At 44.4% G+C, this 19,551-nt stretch overlaps 1 long non-coding RNA gene across 1 annotated transcript; it reads right to left on the reverse strand.

Annotated features, from left to right (window-relative positions):
* Positions 1-924: 924 nt before the first annotated feature.
* LOC122238454 lies at positions 925-15,613 on the reverse strand. The gene is made up of 3 exons (XR_006217382.1): positions 15,555-15,613; positions 11,077-11,259; positions 925-1,049 (listed from the first exon to the last, which is right to left on the reverse strand). It is a non-coding gene; the product is annotated as an uncharacterized LOC122238454 (long non-coding RNA).
* Positions 15,614-19,551: the final 3,938 nt, after the last annotated feature.

A 19,551-nucleotide genomic window follows, 5' to 3' on the forward strand; every position in this document is an offset into this window, starting at 1 on the left:
CAGTGGGTTAAGTGTCAGACTTTTGGTTTCAGCTCAGATCGTGATCTCCTGGTTCATGAGATTAAGCCTCGCACTGGGCTCTGTGCTGACAGTGTGGAGCCTGCTTGGGATTCTCTCTGTCTCTCTCTCTCTCTCTCTCTGTCTCTCTCTCTCTCTGCCATCCTCACATACGTGCTCTCTCTCTCTCAAAATAAATAAATAAACTGGGGCACCTGGATGGCTCAGTCAGTTGGATGTCTGACTTTGGCTCAGGTAATGATCTCATGGTCTGTGGGTTTGAGCCCCATGTCAGGCTCTGTGCTGACAGCTCAGAGCTTGGAGCCTGCTTTGGATTCTTTGGATTCTGTGTTCTCCCTCTCTCTCTCTGACCCTCCCCCACTTGTGCTCTGTCTCTGTCTCTCTCTCTCTCTCTTTCAAAAATAAAATAATAAATAAATACACTTAAAAAAGAAAAATCTTTGGATGAACTTTGTCTCCTGGGTTGAGAAGATTAAAATATTTCCCCTACCCCATCCCTGCCACACTCTGGAACACTGATTTTTGTTCCCAAAGAATAATGGTTAATTTCATCAAGTGCTTGCTATGTGCTAACCACTCTTCTAAGCTCTTTACATGGATTAATCCCTTAATCCTCACAACAATCCTGTGAGGTGGGTGCTATTATTGTCCTTTTTTTAAAAAAAAAAAAAAAAAAGTTTTTTGAATGTTTTTATTTATTTTTGAGAGACAGAGCACCAGTGGGGGAGGGGCAGAGAGAGAGGGAGACACAGAATCCGAAGCAGGCTCCAGGCTCTGAGCTGTCAGCACAGAGCCTGATGCAGGGCTTGAACTCACGAACCGTGAGATAATGACCCGAGCCAAAGTCGGCCAGTCAACCGACAGAGCCACCCGGGCACCCCTATTATTGTCCTTTTTATAGAGGAAGGAACTGAGGCACAGAGAGGTTAAGTCACTTGCCTTAGGACTCTGCATCCAGCATGTGGCAGAACTGAGTTTGGAACCGACAGGCTAATCCCAGACTTCACTCTCTCGACCCTGCTCTGAGCCACCTGTGAAACAGAGAAGGGAAAAGCAAGTCCTGACACTCGGATTGTCACCATGCCGGGTGTGGACTCTCCACCCACCTGCTGCCTCTCACAGTACACTCTCCTTGGCCTTGTTCCGGGCTGGTCGGGGGCTCGCTCACACCAAGGCCTAAGGGTCTTGCAAATGTGAGTGAGTGCAAGCGTGGCTCAGCCCCAGAGCTCCCGGTCCTTGCACTAGGCCTAGGCCTGTGCTGCACCTGAGCCCAGCCTCCCCCGGGGCTTGCCTTGAGGCTTAACCCTCCAGACCTGCTCCCTGAAAGCCCTTCGTGGGGAGCCAGGCAAGGCCCTCTGACTCCAAACACATGTGCCTGGAGGAGATGCATTTCCCACAAGGGCAGGCCTGGGGCTGCACCCAAGGAGAGGCATTGACTCTCATGACAGAGAGAACATTCTGGTGCTCTGACCCTGCCAAAGGCTGTCAGAAAAGACTGCCCTCTCCTCCAGTGGGGTGGGGGCTGGGGGGCAGCTACACACAAACACTCAAGTGCTCTTATATAACAGGTTTGCCTTCCCACATCTCTCCTTTATCAGCAAACACTTCAGAAGGTAAGGCCCTACCTGCATTCCAAAGACCACACAAATCACTTCCCGCCCCGCTGCAAGGCACTCACTCCCAGGATGAATCATAGCAACTGCTGAAGAGCAGTCAGCGGTGGGCCCCACCCTTCCCACAGGAAGCGAGAAAGAGTAAATATATAGTTGTTCTCTAAGGGCTGGCACACTGTTAAATAGGTGATTTTAAAAATCGAGAGCTATTTAAGAGGCAGTGACAGCTCTGGAGAAGAACAATGAGTCAGGGGACTGTGGCAGTAGCTGGGCGGAGACCACAGGATTCCTATAAACTCTTTTATAAACAGGGCTCTGAAATTCCAGAGCCCGCAGGAGGTGGCTCCTTCTGTGACTCAGCGCTGCTATGCCACCAAGAATGTACCCAGGATTGGGGCAATTGGGACACCTGAGATGTGGGGTCAGAGCCCTAGGAGAGAATGCTCTTTTAGCATTAAAAAAATCAAAGTGTCAATTCTTTCATGAACCTTCTGGCAGGCCCCTATAAGCCCCTCCATAAACAAGTGCTTGTTTCGGCACCTCCGGGACCCAAACAAAGGTCAGGGGGAGGTAGTGTCTGAGAGACGACTGGAGGCCTTGGGATAATACTGACGGTTAGGCTGCCATTCAAGGGGCTTACGACGTGATCACTCTGGGAGCAAGAACCCCAGGTCACCAGTTCTATTCCCAGTATGCAATCTGGGTAGTCGTCAGTGATTGGGTCAAACCAACATTCCACTTGTCATTTCTCCAAAATGACAAAGATGCCACCCAACAAACAGCTCTGGGACCATACAAAACCACTGATAAATGAGGAAGACCTAAACTACAGAGAGCCTGGGTGCATGCCGTCACCCGGGGCCTCGTTAAAATGTGGATTTAGGGTAGGGTCTGAGACTCTGCATTTGTGTTTGTCAGAACGCAGGCTGCCTGCCTGTGGACCACACTTCAAGCACTGGGATGCCAGACAACATGCGAGAGGGGTGTTCGGTGGAGATCAACCCTGGGAGAGTCGGGGGGACCTGGGGCATGAGGTTTGAGACGGGTCTTGGTGGTGAGATTGGATGGAGAGGAAAGATACCCCAGATCTCCCTGGTAAGGCGGTGGGTGACCCGATGAACTCCAGGGAGAATGGCAATGGCCCCTTGTGTAAGGACCAGGATTAGCTGGCCAGGTGCTCTTGGGGAAGTTGAAGGGTTCGGGCAGTTAGGAGCTTGGAAACCGGACTCTGCCATTCAGTAGCCGGGAGACTAGGCAGGTCTGAAAGATGGGGATAGTAATTAGATGAGATGGTATATAAGAGGCTTAGTTCAGGGCCTGGCACAGCATAAGCAGTCAGCAAATAGAACACTTGTTGATATCATTATTATTTTAAAATTAAACATTTTTTAACATTTATTTATTTTTTGAGAGAGACAGAGTGTGAATGGGCGAGGGGCAGTCAGAGAGGGAGACGCAGAATCTGAAGCAGGCTCCAGGCTCTGAGCTGTCAGCACAGAGCCAGACACAGGGCTCGAACCCATGAAACACGAGATCATGACCTGAGCCGAAGTCGGACGCTTAACTGACCGAGCCACCCGGGTGCCCCTTATTATTAATTTTTTTAATGTTTTATTTATTTTTGAGAGAGGCAGAGACACAAGGGGACAGAGGATCTGAAGCGGGCTCTGTGCTCACAGCGGACAACCCGATGAACTGGAATTCACTAACCATGAGATCATGACCTGAGCCGAAGTCAGACACTGAACTGACTAAGCCACCCAGGTGCCCCGATATTATTACTATTATTATTATTATTAACAGTGAAAGTGACTTCCTATTTACCTCTGAGCCTTGGGCCAACATATCCCAAACGGATTGCTCCTGGTTGAGGCAGGCACTCCCTTCTCCCCATTCGTGTCCCCAGGTGCAGGTTGGCCAGTGATGCTGGAATGGACTGGAGAAGTGGACCGCTTAACAGGAGGCAGAAAGCCTCACGCCCAGGGTCTAGGAAGGACCAAGACTGTCCCTGACCCTGGGCATAAACAGGGGAAATGATTCAGGGTTCTCAAGACTAATTTATTAGTGGAAAAAAGTTATTCAAAAGCCTGTTATGTCATTGAAATGTCACCAAATGGCAGATTCTGTTTCAGCCACAGGATAGCAGGACATGTTCTAACCCCAGGTGCCCCAGATTCAGGATGGGGATTCACTAGTCCCAGGTTTCCTGATGCCAGGTATCTCCAGGGCCCCCTGTACCCCATGCCCTGACCCTCTGCTCCAAGCCAAGGGCTGGAGGCAGCCACTAAGGCTCTTTGGGCAGAAAGCCTCACCTTTTCCAAATATTTCCCTTTGAGAGTTAAAGCAAGAGATAAATGGTAGGTATCAGGCAATGCTTGCCCCAGTTAGGCCAGACCTCTGGAGAGCAACTGCGAATGTTGATGAAAATAGGCAGAGTCTAAACAGCAATGATTTATTTTCCAAAGTCTCTGGCAGTTTTTCATCCTCAATTTTCTTCTCCTCCTCTTCTCTTTAACAGGGCAGGGCAAACCATCTGAAGGCCAAATGGCCATGCTCTGTGTTTTCCTCAGATGGATTTGCATGTGAACCCGTGAAGTTTTTACCTGGCCATCGGGGCCTCTGGCTACTTCAGCTCTTTATCTGCTCTTTCCAGGACTGAGCCCACATGCAAAGAGGTTTCCCAGTGTTAGAGGTAAAGAGACACAAGGCAACCCATCCTCACTAAGCTGTGTGTCCCCTCTCCTGCCTAGCACCAAGGCTGGGTCTCCTTGCCCCATCCTCCTGAGGGGCCCCACGCCCACGCCCACCCCCACCCTCACCCCCACCCCCACCCCCACCCCAGGAGGCTCCCACAGTGGCCTCTGGCTGACCAAAGTTTACCAGCTGGGAGCCCCTCCCACCCATGGACTTCCTCTTGCCAGGTCTCAGTCCAAGGCGACAATTCAGTTATGTCACTCACATTTACTTCAGGGAGGAAGTCTCCCGGAAGCCCCCCTACCCTTCCCTGGGTCCTATATGCATTTTAGCCACTGCCTTTATTGGTTTATTTAGGAAATCACCTGGCAGAGGATCTAGTAAATAGATACTTGTTGATATTTTTATTGTTATTAATAGTTAAGGCTTATTGAAATAATTGAGTGCCAACCATACACCAGGCACGGTTGTAAGGATGTTGGCTCTACAGAGATGAGCAGAATGTGTCCCCTGCCTCTGGCTGTTTCCAAGCCACTGGGGATGATGGACACACTGAAGGCCATGAGGGTAGAAGTGAGAACAGAGTGCTCAGTGCCCCAGATGCATGTGAGGAAGTGGGTGAGTCTACCTCTGAGAGGTGAGAAAACCTCACAGAGGAGGTGACATTTGGGCTGTACTATGGTCTGAGGAGGTGACATTTGGGCGGGGCTATGATCTAAACGGGCCTCCCTCAGTTCACTATGCTAAACTCTCAAACCCCAAAGATAACGGTACTAGAAGTGGAACATGTGAGCAATCATTGGGTTGTGAGGGTAGAGCCTGATGAAGGGGACTGGTGCCCTTATAAAAGAGGCCCCAGGGAGCTCCGTCACCCCTTCTATCACGTGAGGACACAGCAGGAACGTGCCAGAAGTGGGCTCTCATCAGAACATGACCACGCCGGTGCCCTGACCTTGGACCTCCAGCCTCCAGAACTCTGAGAAATACAATTCTGTTGTTTGTAAGCCACCCAGTCTGTGGTGTTTTGTTACAGCAGCCCAAATGGACGAAGTCAGGCTGTTTTTTGAGGGCAGAGGAGAAGTTTGCCACAGGGAGAAGAGGGGAGAAGACACGCCAGGCTGTGAAAGAAGGATGTGGAGGAAAAAGGTGGCCATGAAAGCGTGTGCCCTCTTCAGGGACAGCAGTCCACTTTGACTGGAGTGGGGATGGAACAAGCCTGAGGGGAGGGAAGGCCAGGGAGGACCTAAATAGAAGAGTGACCTTTTGAGGACTGTGGTGTTTCCACCGATGAGACCTCGAGATTGACAGGAGGTGGGTGGTGCTGTGGAGGATGGAGTGAAGAGGAGACTTAGGGGGTCCCTGTCGGGAACGTCAGCATTATCTGGAGAAGTACCTACATGTGCCCACTTAGTAGATTTTATACAGGGGATGTTCCCTACAAGGCATAGATAGGTGAGGGAAATATTGCAGTAAGTCGTTACTAGGCTTAACAAGCTGGTACCATTTTGGGGGTGCCTGGGTGGCTGAGTTGGCTAGGTGTCAGACTCTTGCTTTGGGCTCAGGTCAGGATCTCATGGTTTCCTGCGTTCAAGCCTCACATAGGGCTCCACAATGACAATGGAGAGCCTACTTGGGATTCTCTGTCTCCCTCTCCCTCTGCCCCACCCCACTCGAGCTATCTTTGTCTCTCTCAAAATAAATAAATAAACTTTTTTTACAAACCAAGAAAACAACCTTGTACCATTTTCCAGAGTGCATTGTAAAGCCCACAGTTGTTCTCTGGGACCTTATTATAAGATCTCTGCATGTGAAGCATGGCTCTAAACAAATGTGTTTGCCTGGTGCATACACCCTTTGGAACTCTAGCGCTCTACAGAGTATGTTCTCCTTCAAAAGTGGGTGCAGTCGATACCAAAAGGGTACCTAAAGGGATAGCCCAAATAAAGCCTTGGATTTATCTCGAGAGAAATGCTTCAATGGAGAGAATGAATGGTTTGCGTTCAGTGTGCTGCAGATTCTGACTTAGACACTTGATCTCAAAAGTAAATTTTTGCTGCCAGGCCCAACTTTTCAGAATCCTTTTCTTCAGGGGGGCAGAGACCAGATAAGTAAGGGTGACCATACGCACTGTATGTAGCTAGCGCCTAGGGGGTGCCTACTACAGCTTTAATGAACGAATGGGAGCCATTGCAGTAAAAACTTATTACATGTTTGAAGTCCTTGGGTTTTTGTGTTTTTTAAATACTTTCAAAAATACAAAAGTGTCGCGGGAATAACTCCGAGAACTTTTTAGCTCTTGAACAGTTTCAGAGTAAGTGGCAGGCTGGATTTCCCCCTACTCCTAAAAACATTAGCGTACGTTGCCTACAAAGACAGTGTTCGGTGTAACCGCAACCGACCCATCAAGATGAGGAGATCAGCACTGGAACATTACAACTACGATCAATGTCATTGAGGCTTCACCAACTGAATACTGTTCTTTATAGTCAAACGGTCCAAGCCAGGAGTAGGTGGTACGTTCAGCCGTCAGGGGTCTTTAATCTCTTTCAATCTGGAATGGTTGCTCTGTCTTTCCTCTTCTCTCAAAACACTGACATTTTGAAAATTACAGGCCAATTAAATTTGTAGAATGTTCCTTAATTTGGGTATGTCTAATGTTTTCTCATAATCAGATTCAAGTTAGGCGTTTTTGATAGGAATTTCAAAAAAGCGATTCGTGTCCACACTGCATCCTGTCAGGTGGCACATGATTTTATTTGCCCCATTATCAATGATATTAATTATTTCTTGACAGCTCCCGCCTCTGGTTATTTGTACAAATGGCACAGGAGGACTGCAGCCTACGAAGACACCAGTCCTTCTTTCCTCATGCTGACACATGGAAGCCTCTACTGCAGGGCCTTTGTGGGGTGTAGGCACCTTTAGGGGGCCTGAGCTAGAGCCAGAGCTAGAACTGGGAGCTTGGTTTGAGCCTTGGCCTTGGCCTCTGTCCAGCAGAGTCTGAGACCCTTGGTGCTGTGGGCATCAGCATGCTTCCTGAGCATGACATGGCCAGTGTAGGTAAATTAGCTGAACTTGGGGCTGATGCCTTTTGGGATCTTGGACTTGACCTCCTTGGGCTTTACAAGGACCTTGACAGGCTCGGACCATGCACACTCATGGCCTTGACATTGTTGGCCTGCATTTTCCTGAAGCTCTTCTTGTGCTTCTTGGCAAAGAATTTGGGGTCTATCCCACTAACAGATTCATTATCTTTATAGTTTCTTGCACCATTCTTGGGACTGACTGTGTGCAGTGTGGTTCTTAGACTTGGCATGTCTGCTCTATAGCCACCAAATGAGGTTAACTTTGATGACTTGATTCAGGTGGTATCTGTTGGGTTTTTCCACCATTAACTTATGTATTTGCTCCTTGTTTCTAATAAGAACTTATTTGAGACTATGCAAATATCTCATTCCTTCTCAAACTTTCATTCACTTGGCTTAACATCCATCGAAGTTTGTTGCTTAAATTATTATGATAATGGTTACCAAAATTCTACCAGAATTGTATCATGCCATCTACATTTATGTGTTGGCATGCTACAATAATTTTAAGTTGTCTCTTCTCTATCTATCATCTATCTATCTCAGTATAGAATCATGGTTTCCTATTTTATTCAATGGATTTCTTATTTTAATCAATTATAATTCTCTTATTACCATTATATGTTTTGATGCCTGAATTGTCCCAGATTCGGCTAGTGGGGCTCTATTCAAATTAGCCTCCGTGTCTTTTTTACTTACCTTCATCCTACTTTGAGTGCTTTACTTTCTAGACCAACAAAATGTTCCAACAAAAGGTTCATCTTATACTTTCCCTGACTCAGCCCTGGAATCAGGGAACCCTGGTTGCTTTTAGTGGCGAATGGGCTTTAGAAACCAAGATTTTGGTGCTAGGGATGTTCATTTCTATTGGGGTCTTACTGCTTTAGGCTTTCTCCATAGTCAGAAGTAGAAAATATCTGTATAATCTCCTTCTCTCTCTCTCTCTCTCTCACACACACACACGCACACACACACACACATAACTACCAGTACCTATTAATACTTCCAATTCCAGTGCAATACCACATGGTTCATTCTAGCTTCTCCCCTTTCCACATTTGTAACTCCTCTTTTCAACAGTGAGAAACTTCACCCCCATTATCCTCTATATATTTGCTTATTTGCTCAATCTCTTTGTATGAAGCCAATCTCCTGACTCTGCCAGGCCACTGCCCTGCACAACACACCTTTGTATGGGCCACTGATCCCAAGGACTTTGCAACTGAATTTTTAAGGAAGGAAGAGCTTTGCTTTATTTTTAGAATGAGAATATTATGGATTGTATATACTTTATATTTGACGATAAGCAACATCAACAACAGGGAACAGGTTAAGAAGGTGACTTCAGGGACACTTGGTTGGCTTAGTCAGTGGAACGTGTGACTCTTGATCTCAGGTTCAAGCCCTGACCTCAAGCCCCAGGGTGGGTGTAGAGATTAGCTAAAAATAAAATATTTTAAAAAAAGAAGAAGGTGACTTCAGAAATTTTGATTTTGTGTCTTTCATTTTTCACAAACTCTGTGACAAACTTTATCTATAGGGATAAAATAGGACATCCTAATATCCCCAAGCCCTGAGATAATCATGTCTTGCTAGTTTAGATATGCATTTAAAGAGAAGTTTGCTTTATTTTAACTAGAATTTATAAGTGTTTTGTGGTGAAAATGTTTTCAAATTCGACTGTCCAACTTGCTACCAGAAACTTCAGTCCTGAACACCTAGCTTGAAATTATTTTAATTGAGTAATTACTCAGAAAAGTACCCTTCTACTGGCAAGTGAATTGTCATGTGGCCAGGTCTAGAATGAATGTCACTGGCTCCCCCTTGGAAACTTCCAATTCTTGGAGTATGCTTAGGAAGACTCTAGACAGCAGCCGGACATCAGGCTTTTTCAAAGTCTGCCTATCTTGACTCTTTTTTTTTTTCTTTTTTTTTTTTTAAGCGTTTATTTATTTTTGAGACAGAGAGAGACACAGCATGGATGGGGGAGGGTCAGAGAGAGAGGGAGACACAGAATCCGAAACAGGCTCCAGACTCTGAGCTGTCAGCACAGAGCCTGACGTAGGGCTCGAACTCACGGACTGCGAGATCATGACCTGAGCTGAAGTTGGACGCTTAACCGACTGAGCCACCCAGGCGCCCCTCTTTTTTTTTTTTTTTAACAACCTATTTCTAGTGGTGTGAACCAGCTCCTTCTTAAAAGGCCTTTCATTTACTTGGTGAAGCTGCCCTACTTGTCTGTTGCCTATCTATCTATCTACCTATCTATCCATCCATCCCACTAGCCAAGAGTCCCATGGCAATCACCACAATGTTTCAGACATTGATCTCTGTCATCTGAAGTGAACTTTGGAAAAGGGCTTGGTGGCTAAGGACTGTGTGAATATACCTAATGATTGCTGACTTTAACCAGGGAAGGGTTTATCTTGCATTCCAGGCATTTTTAAGATTCCTGGTATAAACTGCTATTGTCATGAACCATTCTGCCCGGATCCATCCAATGTGATATAATTCTTTAGTTTTGGCATCAAGAGAATAATTAAGATTCCCCAGTGTCAGGCACAGCAAATGGCTGGGAACATTTCTATATTTCATCCTATTGGATTTTGAGTTACATAGTTTTTGGACACAGCCATTCTTGTAGAATCAGTAACCAGCATCTTTCCCAGCTCACATGTACCTCTAAACTGGTCTCAGGTGTTCATTCCATGGCATGCATTTCTTGTGTTCTACCGATTCTTTTGGCAGGAATACTCAGCCTTAATCTTACCAATGGCAACTGTTTTTATGTTAGAATGTGTCCCTTAAGGGGCGCCTGGGTGGTTCAGTCCGTTAAGCGTCTGACTTCAGCTCAGGTCGTGATCTCACAGTCACGAACTCTCTTTGTGAGTTGGAGCCCTGCGTCGGGCTCTGTGCGACAGCTCAGAGCCTGGAGCCTGCTTCGGGTTCTGTGTCTCCCTTTCTCTCTGCCCCTCCTCCACTTGGGCTCTGTCTCTCTCTGTCTCTCAAAAATGAGTAAACATTCAATAAGAAAAAAAAAGAATGTGTCCCTTTAACGACCGTGGCATTCCGTAATGTAGCCTTGCTGGCTAAGGCCTTGAACAAGCCATTATAGACTCCCAAGTGTGTGCCAGCAGAAAGCATCATCGCGTATTTCACAGTAAAGTGAGCAATGTCAGTAAGCCTCAAACTTGTAGTTTTTAAACAAAAGGCCACGTCTAAATATATTATTAAAAATTTTTTTTAAATGTTTATTTATTTTTGAGAGAGAGAGAGAAAGAGCGTGAGCAAGGGAGGGGCAGAGAGAAGAGGGAGAAGCAGAATCCAAAGCAGGCTCCAGATTCTGAGCAGACTGGGCCATCCAGGCGCCCCTAAATATATTATAATACAGTATGTATTAAATGTGGTAAGTAGGTAGACAGCTTCTCCTGTGCTGTCTTGCCTGCTGCTCTCTTGTGGTGTATTCAATAAACTTCTGTCTCCTTTAAAATAAATAAAATAAAATAAAATAAAATAAAATAAAATAAAATAATAAAACTGGTAATTACCCCCAGGCTACTGGAGCTCTTTTTTTTTTTTTTTTTTTTTTTTTTTTTTTTACTATTGGAGAACAATGATTGATGTCTGGCAAAATAATTTCCCTAAAAATACCCCCAAAAGTTCACCTGAAGTTGTCACCTTGGGTAAGGCAGAAACAGTGAAACACCTTGCCATGGCAAAAGAACTGTATTCCGGATCTGAGTCCTCCACTTTTCTTCCCGTCTGTACTCCAGCATGGAAAGCCAGTCTGCAGACCCCGGGGAGCTGCTTTCCTGATATCTTCTTCACTTCCTTAGGCTCCACACTACCTGCAAAATGGTGGGCAGATGCTTTTGTGTGGCTGTCAGGCTGCTGCGTTCTGGCCACCTTCATTTCTCAACCCCCCCCCCCCCCCCCCCCCCCCCGCATCCGGAGCCCTTGCGCCTATGATCTCCATTTCTATGCCCTTGCACACATACTCACATTCCTCCATTGTACCAATTAGTTCTCAGCTGTATTATTTGCTTATTCATCTCTTATCCCCTCTAGACTGCAAGCCAGTAGTAACAGGTACCATGACCTACTCAGATTTATTTGTGTGCTTGCGATATATACAGAGATCGAGACTTATTTGTTGAATGAATAAAATAGGGAATGAATGAATGCTTGCATGCTTCAAAGGTGTCATTGAAAATGTAGATTCTCATGGGCTCAGGTTCCAGTGTGGGGGTTGTGTTCACTTGCTTAGCAATAGTAGGAAACACTTCCATTACCTGCTACTGCTTGGTTCCTTGGTTTTGTCAACAGAGGATGTTGTATTGGGGCAACAGTAAAGCGTTAGGGCATAGACAGGTTTTCAAAAGCAGTCCTTTACTGGAGCAAACAATAATCTGAGTGAATCACACCTTAAATCAATCACTCTTGCTGGCAATGAAAGGAGTTAAAAGAATGAATCAGGGGCTCCTAGGTGGCTCAGTTGGTTAAGTATCCCACTTTGGCTCAGGTCATGATCTCTGGGTTCATGAGTTTGAAAATCTGCTTCGGATTCTGTCTCCCTCTCTCTCTGCCCGTCCCCCACTCGCCCTCTGTCTCTCTTTCTCAAAAATAAACATTAAAAAAAAAATGAATCAAAACCATTATATTAAAGCACATTGGCAGCCAGCATCTATTACATTACACGCTCAGTTCATATTACTATTTTTGTAGCTAATAACATCAGGGTTTTTTTGCCATAACTGATCTTGTATATTACATGTTATATATTAATTTCTCATATCATATTACATATAATTGTATGTTAATTTCTCATACTTAAAGTACAAGTTCTATTGAAGACTGCTACATCTAAAAAAATTTTTTTTTTTTTTATGTTTATTTGTTTTTGAGAGAGAGACAGACAGAGCACAAGTCAGGGAGGGGCAGAATGAGAGGGAGACACAGAATCCAAAGAGGCTCCAGGGTCTGAGCTGTCAACAAAGAGCACGACGTGGGCTTGAACTCACAAACTGTGAGATCATGACCTGGGCCAAAGTTGGTTGCTCAACTGACTGAGCCACCCACGTGCCCCAAGACTGCTACATCTAAAAGTATGGGTTAATGTAGTCTAACAAAGCGGGTTCGTCTAATTTCTTTTCTATTGAATTGGCTGCTCATCTGACTGAATCAAATAATCCAAAAAGATATTCGATGTCAAGAACATGCTGCCTAAGTCACACATTTTTGAGTTAGGAAAAAATAGCTCCGCTCACCCTTAAATCCTTTAGTTAAACTTAATGCTTTGTGAGTTTCTGGAAACTCAGTTCACTTAAAACATATTTGGATGTGTAACGCTTTGCAGTTTTCAGTTTTGAAGTTATATTCACTGCTACCTCACTGTGCAACACACACATGTACACACGCGCAGTACATTTTATAGCTTTAAACTTGAGAAGAGGCTGTAAAAGTCTCCCTTTGACTGGCAGTGATGAAAACAATGATTATGCAAGATCAATTAACAAAATGAATGACTTTCAAAGAGAACAACATCCTCTAAATTATATACATATTTTAGAAAACCTTTAATTTTTCTTAATGCCTCGTGCTGTTTTTAGTTCTTTGTGTTTGTTTTCTTTTTGGTCTTACCAGACCAAATCATTTTCATTAAGAATTATAGTCAGAGTTGGAGCTTGGGACCAGTTAGAAAGACCAGGTCATTATTACCGTAAAAGTATGCCTAATGCCTATTTGTGAAACAGGCTATTCTGCTGAAATATTTCAGAAAGCTCTACTAAAGAAACTGATGTTTTCTACTTAATAGATTTTCAGTAACTGTTAAATGAATGGCAGACACAATTAAAGCTGAAGCTGATATTTGAAAATGATGTTACTGAAGTTTCAATAAGGACATTTAAAGTTATGGATGGTTGGGGCGCCTGGGTGGCTCAGGTCATGATCTCATGTTTCGTGAGTTCAAGCCCTGCGTTGGGCTCTGTGCTGTTAGCTCAGAGCCTGGAGCCTGCCTCAAATTCTGTCTCCCTCTCTCTCTGCCCCTTCCCCGCTCATGTTCTGTCTCTCTCTCAAAAATAAAAATAAACATTAAAAAAAATAAACTTATGGATGGTAAAACTGGTCTTAATGTAAATTACCACCTGACTGTAACATTCAGTACGGTAAATGTAGCTCTCTAGAAGAAACAATAAAGGCATAATCATCACAGTTTTGTGCTTTCCTTCTTAAACACTCAGGGGAAGGAGCAAGAAAGAGGACTAATATTTTTGAATATCTATATACACCACAAAAGAATCCAGGAACTTCATATATTTCACTTCATCCTTTCAGCAAAATAGGTAACAGATAAGGAAAATGAGTTTCAGAGAAACTGGGAAATTCACACAGCATTAACCAGAGAGGGTGAGTGATAGTCTGGGGATCATCTCCAGTCCTGGGGGGAGTCCCCACTGAGTGTCTGCTGTATTTGGAACTTCCATTAGGTAGTTCTGGTAGTTGTATAGGGTAAAGTGTAGAAAAATGTTTGAACAGCATTTTTCTTCTCCTTCTTCTGTTGTTTTAGAGAGAAAAAGAGAGAGCATAAGTTGGGGAGAGAGGCAGAGGGAAAGAGACAGACAATCTTAAGCATGGGGCTCAATCCCATGACCCTGAGATCATGACCTGAGCCGAAATCAAGAGTCAGAAACTCAATCAATGGAGCAACCCAGACGACCTGAAGGTCATTCTTCTAACCAGTTTGCTTCTTGGTTCCTAACCAGCGAAGTGGATCTAAGTGAACCACTTTGTAAACAGTCCGGTCTCCGTATTAATGAGCACAGCAGGATCCAGAATCTTTTTAAAAAACTTTGTGCTGCGGGTTTCATATGATCTGTTTTCCAGGGAAGCGGAGATTTTTAAGACCCCTGGCACCATTATTTTCCCTCAGTAGTAATTCTTTTCTGAAGCCAGCAGCAGTACGCACATCTTAATAAGGATTTATAACACTTACGAACTGATCTCAATTCAGTTCTGTGCCAGCCTAAGACTGGATTTCTAATTAGATATGACAAGGATAAAAGAACCACAGAATTTAGTAATTCAGGGCACAAACACTGGAGTCAGACAAACTTGGGTAAGAATCCTGGCACTGCCTTTATACTAACATGTGACTTCGATCAAATTATTCTACCTTCTCTGGGCCTTTGTTTCCTTTTCTGTAAAATGGGTATAATAATAATGGTATCTAAGCCATGGGTGGCGATTTTGTTAGGATTAAAGGAAACACCTCTGAAGCACTGGCAATGCCTGGCACATTGAAATTAATGAATGACAATTTTTAGTGATGTTGTTCATGTTCAATTGTCACTAAGTTATGTTCTTTCTACACCCAACTGCAAATGACAATCAAGGCTGTAAGCTAAGGAAATCACAGAGCCTTCATGGGCTTTATACCCAGAGGTGAGGGTAGGTGATTCTAAGGAGGATCAGGACTCATCAACAGAAACTCTTTCAAGCTTAGTTATCATCCAACAGGGAGTAGTGGCTTCGAATGGTCCTTTCTGCTTATGTAGTATTAAAAGGATTTTCGGTGAACCACAGTTGGCATTTATTCAGTAACTTTTACCAAAGAAGCTCAAAACCAGTCACCAAAAATAAACAGAAAAACCTGGAGACTCAGAACTAAGTAATGCGGCCTGATCGATGGACAGCCAGAAAAGCAGGAAAGGCCAGACGTGGCTCTGATCACGATATGGGACGTGAATACGGTGGAAATGAGAGCCTTCTGAGACTTCTAAGAAGTGTTTTGTTCCTCTGGCTTCAGAGACAGACAGATGACAGATGACAGCGCCGAGGAAAGAGAAGACGTGAGGCCTAGCGACTGTCAGAGGAAGCACAGAGGCCTCAGAGGGCTGTTTCAGCAAAGGGAGAGGTAAGGATGGCAAAGACAGGTCTGCAGATGGGGCTGACAAGCGATTCTAGACAGGAAATGACACGGGAGCAGCGTCGGGCTGGCATCTGGTAAGGTTCGTGCTGTTTCTACCATGTGGTTTGTAAGAAGTATAATGCCATCTGGCAACTCCCTCCCAGAAGCATGAGTTAGTGCGGTTCTCAGTAGCCCTTTAGGCCACACAGCCTTTTTCACTAAAACATAACGCACCCGACAGATTGCGGAGTGGGCACGGAGTACCCCTACAGACTGCCGAAGCCTGGGACGGGAACACACACCCTCAGGGGGCGCCGGTCCCGCCGGAAGCGCCCCTCCCCTGGATCTCGGCTCCGCCCCGCGGCGCGCGAGCGTGTCGTCACTCGCAACCGGCCAATCGGGGCGCGTGACAAAAATAGCTCCATATAAAGGCGTGCGTGCCGGAGCCGGAGTCTCCGAGCCGCGCGCTGGGGCGGGGTTGCGCGCGCAGGTGAGCGGGGCGGGGCCGGCGCGCACCTGCTTCCGCAGGACGTGTGCCGGAAAGGCAGTCGGCCGCTTCTCCGGAGGTCGCGGAACCTGCGGTCTGTGTAACCCCGACTCTGGGCTCTCGTTCAATACCAGTCGTGGCTGCTCTCCTGACTGGGTTCCAAGTCGGAAAGAAGCGCCGACCGCAACCTGCGGCTTGCGTAATCAAAGGGCATGTTTAAAGAGCAGACCGCAACCGAGTTTCCAGGGGCGACTCCTGGGCCCACCCGAGAACACGTTAATTTAGCCGGCGCTGAGCCCTGCAAGAAGTCTTAGATGAAGGGGCGCGGCTCTACCCTCTGGGAGCAGGCTCACAATTGTGGGTGGGAGATAGAGGGTCCACGCCCAGCCGAGGCCTATGGTAGTAAGATAGACGTCCTTCCCTGGAGGAAGAGGTCAGTGCAGGGTGGAAGGCATTTCTCCAGGTCACCTTTCTAGGAGGAGGTGACTTTTGAGCTATTAAGTGGAAACAAAAAGGCTTTGACGTCGTACACATCAGGGTTCCAGCCTCTGCACGGGTCACACATCCGCTCTGTGAACCCTGAACACATCAGCAAAGCTCAGAGCGTTTCCATCTTTAAGATGCAGATAGCAGTAGATGCCCAGTAACATTTTTCAGGAGCCCCTCCCTCCCCAGCCCGCCCGGGTGATCATGTTAATTTCTCCCTCAATTTTACTCCCTCTCTTCTTTCCTCAGTCTCTTCCTTTCATTCTTTCCATTTTCTTTCTTTTCTCCTTCATCCCTCATTTTTCTTTTTTCTAATTGAGGTATAACCTACACATAATAACCTGCACAGAACTTAAGAGGACACGTAGGTGAACTTTTATGTATGTATACACAAGAAATCAACTCCCAGATCAAGTTGTAGGACGTTTCAGTCACCCCAGGTTTCCACCTGCTCCTTCCCAGCCAATGCTTATCACCCCAGAGGTAATCACTATTTGCAATCTATTAATATATATTAATTTGCCTGTTCTTAAATTTTATATAATTGGCAATCAAGAAGTGTGCTTTTTTTTCCTGTCTGGTTTATTTCACCCAACATAATGTCTGTAAGATTGATGCATGGTATTGCATATATCAATAGTTTGTTTATTGTTGGACAGTGTTCTTTTGTATGAATACACTTCAATTAATTTATCCAATTCTATCATTGATGGTTAATTTGGTTGTTTTCAGTTTTGGGCTATTATGAAGAAGCTGCTGTGAACATTCTTACAGTCTTTTGGTGAATAAATGCACTCGATTTTATTGGGTATGTAGCAGCAGGTATGTAATTTCTGTCATAGGATAGGTGTGTGTTTAGTTTTAATAGACACTGCCTAGCAGTTTCCCCAAAAGGTTGAATCAGTTTTTGAAAGTTAGTTACTTAATATCCTTGCCAACAGTTGGCATTAACAGTCTTCTAAATCCTTCCTGAGTATGTAGCAGTATTTTCTTGTGGTTTTCATTTGTATTTCCAAATGAATGATGATGTCGAGCCCCTTTTATAACTTATTAGCCATTTGGGTAACATTTTTTCATGAAAAATAGACTTGTCTGTCTTTTCCCTAGGATTCCTAGGAATGCTTTGTATTTTCTGAATATGAGTCTTTTGTTAAGCATTGTGTATCATGAATATATTCTCCTAGTCTGCCTTATCTATTTAGTTTTTTTTCTTTTAATATTTTTTAATGTTTATTTATTTTTAAGGGAGAGAGAGACAGAGCACGAGCAGGGAAGGGGCAGAGAGAGAGGGAGACACAGAATCTGAAGCAAGCTCCAGGCTCTGAGCTGTCAGCACAGAACCCCACATGGGCTCACAAACCGTGAGATCATGACTTGAGCCGAATTTGGATGCCTAACTGCTGAGCTACCCAGGTGCCTGCTATTTAGTTTTTTATGGTATCTTTATTTTACTTTTTTTAAATGAACGTACAATAACATTGAATTTTTAAAAATTGACACTTCTGTGAGGTTTGACACATGTGTAAATAGTGTAACCACCACCATAATCGGGATCCAGACTGTTCCATCACCCAGAAAACTCCCTTTGTAGTCATATCCTACTGTCACCTGTTATCTCTGGGAATCATGAATCTGTTCTTTGTTATAGTTTTGCCTTTTCCAAAATAGCATATGAATGGAATGATACAGTGAATAGCCTTTTGAGTCTGGCTTCTTTACGTTTAAATACCCAGGAGAGCATTACTGGGTGACTTGGGAAATATATATTTAACTTTATACAAATCTGCCAAACTGTTTCCCAGAGAGAACCATTTTGTGTTCCCATCAGCAATGTCAGAGTTCCAGTTGCTCTGCATCCTCATCAGCACTTGTTATTGTCACGTTTTATTTTAGTGATTCTAACAGGAGATGGTGGTATATCATTGTGGTTTTAATGTGCCATTTTATAAAGGCTAATAATGTCGAGCATTATTTTATGGGCTTGTTTGAGATGCATTTATTCTCATTGGTGAAAGGTCTATTCAAGCCTTTTTCCCATTAAAAGAAAAACAGGTTATTTTTTTACTATTGAATTTTGAGAATTATTTATGTATTCTGGATACAGGTCCTTTCAAAGACTTTCTTCTACTGAATTGACTTTGCATCTGTGTGAACAATCATTGGCCATATTGTGTGCTTATTACCATCGTTCTTACATGTTTACTTTTTCCTTGTTGTCCTCAATTTACTCATCATAATTATTAAAAATTCTCTATCTGACAACTCCAAACTCTGTGTCATCTCTAAGTCAGGTTCTGATGCTCCCTTTGTCTTTTCAAACTATATTTTTTCTTACCTTTTAACATGCCTGGTAATTTTTTGCTGAATGCTAGACATAATGTATTAGGTAAGAGGAACTGGGGTGATCAGGCTTTTAGAGTAAAGTTTTATGTTAATCTGGCCAGGAGTTGCCTACGTTTAGTTTGCTATAGTTGTTGGTACGAGACGCTTCCTCTAGTTTCCTTATTTTTCTGTGCTTCCTTGTTGTCTTTGGGTTTCCCTAAGAACTCCTTGAATAGACACTGTTTTGCAGCTAGCTCTGTCCATTGTAATCCCTGAATGTATCCGGAGCCCTGTGGATATGGTGGTAAGATGTGAGGGGAGGGAGGTGTTCTGTAATCATATAATCAAATCTGTTTTTAGTGGGCCTGAGTCCTTGGGTTGTGACCTTTAGAAGCAGTTCTTAACCTTTTTTTTTTCCTCTCTCCTTACCTGAGACATGAAGGCTTGAGGGGCCTAGAATTGGACAATTGCCATTCCTTCAAATCAGATAAGACTCTGGTAGTTTCCCTAAGAGGGCAGGCCTTTGTTACTTGGAGACATCTTTGGGTGTTTTTCAAAATGGTTAATTTTCCTGCCTAAAAGCATAGTGGGGCTTCTGGAGATAAAGTCCAGGAAAATGTGAGGACCCTTTAAGACTGGACCTCCAGGAGACCTGAAACCAGAAGTTCTGTTGATTAATTTTAAGTACAAAGATTTTCCAGTTATCTTTCTCTTACTGATATCTGATTTCCATGGTGGGCATAAAACGTATTTTATATTATTTCAGTTCTTTTAACTGTGTCAGGTCTTGTCTTATAACCCTGGATATCTCTCTTTTGGTCAGTGTTCCTCAGGAAGAACATATTAAACAAACTGTTCTTCAAGTATCAATTACATTAGTTGGTTGATGGTGTTTTTCAGTTCTGTATCCTTCCGGATTTTCTGTCTACTTGTTTG

The sequence above is a fragment of the Panthera tigris genome, chromosome B2 (assembly GCF_018350195.1).
Source record: "Panthera tigris isolate Pti1 chromosome B2, P.tigris_Pti1_mat1.1, whole genome shotgun sequence".
Classification (NCBI taxonomy): Eukaryota; Metazoa; Chordata; class Mammalia; order Carnivora; family Felidae; genus Panthera; species Panthera tigris.